This window comes from Solanum tuberosum, unplaced genomic scaffold (assembly GCF_000226075.1).
Source record: "Solanum tuberosum cultivar DM 1-3 516 R44 unplaced genomic scaffold, SolTub_3.0 scf00160, whole genome shotgun sequence".
Taxonomy (NCBI): domain Eukaryota; kingdom Viridiplantae; phylum Streptophyta; class Magnoliopsida; order Solanales; family Solanaceae; genus Solanum; species Solanum tuberosum.
This window is the reverse complement of record NW_006239085.1, coordinates 737,045-743,578: the sequence shown is the minus strand read 5'-3', so window position 1 is coordinate 743,578 and position 6,534 is coordinate 737,045.

Sequence of the window (6,534 nt, the reverse complement as noted above, 5' to 3'; positions counted from 1 at the left end):
GACTGACTTACGGCCCGTCGATGGATCTACGGTCCGTAAGTCCCTTCCGTCAGTTAGGACTTAGAAAATATTTTAGCTTTCAAAATTCAGCTTCTCTGAAGCAAACGACGGACCAGCAGTACGGACCGTAGATCGATCTACGGTCCGTCAATCCCCTCTGTAGCTCCATACTTAGAATCTTAACAAATCAAGTACTGGAACCCTCGCAGTATCAATCTACGGATCAACAGTACGGTCCGTAGATCAACCTACGGACCGTCAATGGACGTCGTGGTTCCACACTTGGTCAGATTTCCCTGATTTGTCCTCCATACCTTGCCTGCTGATCTACGGTCATCACCTACGGACCGTGAATGGACCTACGGTCCGTAGATCACCTCCGTGAATGCCCTTCTTCTGCATTTCTTTCAGCTGTCTCTATACTTCCGCGCCTGAACATCTTTCCTGCAAAACATGATAAAAACACATAAAAACCAATATAAAAAGGCCCTAGACACACACAACTTGTAAGTGAAATGTATTAGAAATACCGTAAACTCACGGTATATCAATGAACGCCATACAAATAATGTCTCCAGATCTTTGACGCATGCACAACTGCAGCCAACTCTAAATCGTGGGTCGGATAGTTCTTCTCATGCTCTCTCAACTGCCTTGAAGCATATACGATAACCTTACCATGTTGCATTAGAACACATCCCAACCCAACACCAGAAGCACGACAATAGACCACATAGACTTCTGAACCCTCTGACAATGCTAGAACTGGTGTTGATGTCAACCTGTCCTTCAGCTCCTGTAAACTATGCTTGCAAGCCTCAATCCACTGAAACTTAGCTACTTTTTGAGTCAGCTTCGTTAATGGGGCTGAAAGCGAAGAAAACCACTCTGCAAACCTTCTGTAGTACCCAGCTAACCCTAAGAAATTAAGAACCTCAGTCGGAATTTATTACCCACCCTCCTTGTCTTTCCACGAAGATACGAGTTAATTTAGATGATTTGAAAAGTTGGGGTATTACAATATATATTTATCCTTTTTGTATATTCTCAAGCGAAATATAAATATACAAACGGCAACTTTCATAGCAAACAAAACTATAGCTATGGAGTGCAATTATCGAAGCTATAATTATAGAGCCTTATTATGTCTATTATCTTTGTTATTTCTGAAATTTTCTCCATTTAAAATTATATCTCTCCTTAAAATTAGCAAAAGTATTTATTTATGACTATTCTTCTTTCCATGTATTTAATTAAATATATTTGATCAAATATATGTTTGTACTATAACGTATACACAATTTATTTTCTTAATTGTTTGTGTATCCACTTGCATAATATAAACTTAGTATTAGGTGTCCAAGATATGTTTATATACATATTTAGTATGTGGTGAGCGTTGAAGTCTACTACAAAAAAATGTATCCAATTGAATACATATGATTCAGTATACATTCAATCAAGTATACGTTCGCACTATAATGTATACATTACTTATATTTTGTTTATATACATTATTAGTATAATAAGTATAAATTTTACCTATCATATATATATATAGATATATTATCTTTCAATAAAATATTTCAATAAATAAAATCAGGTTTGTATACATACTTTCAACTGCATGTACATAATATCAACTACAAACATTTAGTTTGATAATGTATACACTAGACTGTTATAGAGTTCTGCCTCAATGTATACGAATTCATGTTTCACATTAAATAAGAATTAAATACTTCTTCGATTTGAATACCGAGGTGAGTTTGCATGTGTTGAAATCGCTGTTGTAGGTAGAAAATCTTTAATATAGAAATTATTATCCATTAATAGCTACAATTGATCATTTTCAAACTCATCATCGTTTTTTAGTTCACTCATTTCCTCCAAGGGTTTCACACTATTGTTGCAATCTTCGTCACTTTCTACATATCTTCTCTTTTAAGAATGAACTACTCTTATCAATTGAAATATAATTTAAAAAAACACACACAAAAAATGTAAAAAAAATTTATAATCTTGCATCCAACTACAAGATAAAGAATCTAGAAACCCTCAATTTTTTTCGACAAAAATGGAAACAATCAATATAAATAAAAAATCATGTGATTTGAGTTACTAACTGTGAAGAGTTATTGTTGTAAGATCTCTAATGCAAGTATTTTAGAGAAGATAGAAATTCTAAAACTTGAAAGAGGTAGAAAATGAAAGAAAGAGAATAAGAAGGGAGTTGAAAATACTTGACTCTTTTATACATAAAGTAGTGTTTCTATTACAAATTCATTTAATTGTGTGGATGTTTCTTTTCAATCTACACCTAAAGTAATGTCCCATTTAATGTATCACTTAAAGAGCTTCTAACGTATTTGCTTAACATTGTAAACATGTGATTTCTTCATCCTATAAAAGGGTATGCTTCACCCTTGTGAAAGACAACACTTGAAGATATTTATACTTTTCATCACTATTTTGTCTCCCTATATTGTTTAGTATTCTTATATTTTCCTCTTGTTTTATAAAACGTTATCAGCACGAGTCTCTAACCAATTGAGACCTACTTAATTCGGGATTATCTTTTTTTTCTTCTAAAAGTTAATCAATTTTCATTTAGAGTCAGTTTTCATCATGTCAAATTTGTCAAAACTTGAATTCGTGACACTTGACATTTCTGGAAAGAACTATTTGTCATGGGTACTTGATGCTGAAATTCACCTTCCCGCTAAGGGTCTTGGTGATAGTATAATAGAAGGGAATAATGCATCAAGCCAGAATAAAGCGAAGTCTATGATTTTCCTTTGTCATCATCTTGATGAAAGCCTGAAGGTTGAATACTTTACAGTAAAAGATCCACTTGATTTGTGGATAGGTTTGAAGGGGAGGTATGAACACCTCAAGACAACTGTATTGCCAAGGGCTCGTTATAAGTGGATGCACTTACGGTTTCAATATTATAAAACTGTAATTGTGTATAACTCTGATGTATTTAGAATCACTTCCCAATTGAAATTATGTGGGGAAACTATAAAAGATGAGGACATGTTGGAAAAGACACTAACTACTTTCCATGCCTCTAATATGATATTACAACAGTAATACCGTGAAAAAGGTTTTTAGAAATACTCTGAATTGATCTCATGCATTTTTGTGGCTGAGCAACAAAATGACCTTTTAATGAGAAATCCTGAAGCCTGTCCCACTGGAAGTGCTCCATTATCGGAAGCACATGGGATAGAAGAACACGACCAGTCTGAAATACGACAAAATAATCGGGGACATGATAATGTGCGTGGGCATGACAAAGGTAAAAGACGATATAATAATCGTCGAGGTAGTGGTCATAACAAAAGGGAGAACAATATGGTTCTCAAAATAATCCTTCAAAAGGCAAGGGCGATCACTGTTATCGTTGTGGCCTTAAAGGTCACTGTAAAAATGAATGTCGGGCACCTAAGCATTTTTTTAGGTTGTATCAAAATTTCTTTAAAAGGAAAGGGAATAAAGGCGGTGCCGCCTCTTCTAATGCCCGAGTAGAGTCACATTTGACTCTCAAAGATGATGTTAAGGCAGGATCTTCTCAAAAATATGATGAGAATGTTGAGGCAAATTTAGCATTAAAAGATGATGCTTTTGATGGGCTCGATGATATTACTCATCTAAAAGCTGAGGACTTCTTTGGGGATCACAACTAAAGATTGATAATTTAACTGGGAAATGAATAATGTTGTTATGTGTTTTTAATGTCTTACTTAAAGTTCATGTACTTAAATTTTCTTTTGTTAAGTTTCGTACTTCTTATTATTTATTTTTATTTTTATGAAGATAAATAAAATTTTCCAGTCTTCAGTTGGATCCAAGATGAGTAATGGAGATATGTGCCTTCTGGACAGTGCCACAACTTATACGATACTGAGAGAAAAGAAATATTTCTCTCATTTTGATTATGAAAAAGGCATATGTTAATACAGTATCTAGTAGTACAAAGTTGATTGAGGGCTCTGGAAGAGCGGCCTTATTACTACCCAGAGGAACATTATTGGTAATCGATAATGCATTGTATTGTAGTAAGTCTCAAAGAAACTTGTTAAGTTTCAAGGTTATTCGCCAAAATGGCTATCATGTTGAATACCTTTATATTATTACAATAAATGCGGAGAAGAAAACTGTACATGAAAAATTACCTGCACTTTCTTCTGGGTTGTACCATACAAATATTGGTACGGTTGAATCACATGTCATAGTAAACAAAAGGTTTACTGGTATTAATGATTTATCATTTGGCATGACCGGTTGGGTCATCCCGATTATAATATGATGCGCAAAATAATTGAGAATTCACATGGGCATACTTTGAAGAACCAAAATGCAATTCAATAAAAAATATTCTCTTGTACTGCTTGTCTCAAGGAAAGTTGGTTATCAAACCATCAGTGGCTAAGGTTGAGGTGGAATCCCCTGTATTTCTGGAACGGATACAGGGTGATATATGTGGACTTATTCACTCTGCATGTGGACCATTTAAATATTATATGGTCTTGATAGATGCATCTACAAGATGGTCACATGTGTGCTTATTGTCAACTCGCAATATGGCTTTTGCGAGGTTGTTGGCTCAAATAATAAGGTTAAAAATTCAATTTTCAGATTATGCAATAAAGACAATTCGTCTGGATAATGCTGGTGAGTTTACATCTCAGGCATTTAATGATTATTGTTTGTCCACCGGAATAACAATTGAACATCATGTTGCACATGTTCATACTCAAAATGGTCTAGCGGAGTCATTGATTAAACGTCTCCAATTGATAGCTAGATTATTGTTGATGGGGACAAAGTTGCCTGCTTCAGTATGGAGGCATGCTCTTTTGCATGCAGCAACACTTGTGCGCATAAGGCCAACTAATTATTATGACATCTCCCCATTACAATTGGTTTTTGGTCAGGAACTAAATATTTCCCATCTTAGAATCTTTGGTTGTGCGGTATATGTTCCAATTGCTCCACCACAATGAACAAAGATGGGTCCCCAGAGAAGGTTGGGGGGATATATGTTGGGTATGAATCTCGTTCTATTATAAAATATTTGGAATCTAGAACTGGAGATTTATTTACGGCAAGGTTTGTTGATTGTCATTTTGATGAATCAGTATACCCAACATTAGGAGGAGAACAAAAGCAGTTGGGAAATGAGATAGATTGGAATTCACTTTCACTGTCTCATTTAGATCCTCGAACAAATCAATGTGAGCAAGAAGTTCAAAAGATAATTTATTTGCAGAATATTGTAAATCAATTGCCGGATGCATTTACTAACTTTCCACGGGTTACTAAATCATATATCCCAGCTGTTAATGCTCAAGTTCGAGTTGATGTCCCATTAGGACAAAATGTTAAGGCAAACGAGTCTAGACCACGCTTAAAACATGGTAGACCAATTAGTTTCAAGGATAATAATCCTCGAAAAATGAAAGGAATAAATGATCAAGATGAACATAATATGGAGGCAATTGCTTATGAAGAGCTCCGAGATATAATAAATGATGACACCACTTAGGAGGTACATGTACCTGAAAATAATGAGAATGAAGAAATCTCTATAAATTATGTCTCGACGAGAAAAAGGTGGAATTGAAATAATATTGTGGTGGATAATATTTTTGCCTATATGTTGTAGTTGAAATAATGCAACAAGATGAGGATTTGGAATCAAGATTTGTCAATGAATGTAAATAGAGAGATGATTGGTCAAAATAGAAGGAAGCAATTCAAACAGAATTGGCTTCACTTGAAAAGCGTGAAGATTTCAGACCAATAATCTGAACACCTGAAGGTGTCAAACCAGTGGGGTACAAATGAGTTTTTGTGCGAAAACACAATGAAAATGGTAAAGTCGTAAGATATAAAGCATGACTTGTGGCACAAGGATTATTGCAAAGGCCTGACATTGATTATGAGGAGACATATTCTCCTGTGGTAGATGCAATTACCTTCAGGTATCTGATAAATATGACAGTTCATGAAAAGCTTGAAATGCATCTAATAGACGTTGTCACAGCCTATTTATATGGCTCACTAGACTATAATATTTTTATGAAAATCCCTGAAGCACTCAAAGTGCCTGAAGCATATAAAATTTCAAAAAAAGTTGTTCAATAAAGCTTCAGAAATCCTTATATTGATTGAAACAATCAGGGTGAATGTGGTATAATCGTCTTAGCTAATACTTGCTAAAGGAAGGGTATAAGAATGACCCTATTTGTCCTTTTATTTTTATACGAAGGTTAAAATCTGAATTTGTAATAGTATATGTTTATGTTGATGACTTGAACATCATTGGAATTCCTAAAGAGCTTTCAAAAGTCGTTGAGTGTTTGAAGAAAGAATTTGAAATGAAAGATCTTGGTAAGACAAATTTTTTTCTTGGCCTTCAGATTGAACATTTGACAAATGTAATATTTATCCATTAATCAACATATACTGAAAAGGTTTTGAAGCAATTTTACATGGATAAAGCACACCCATTTGAGTATCCCG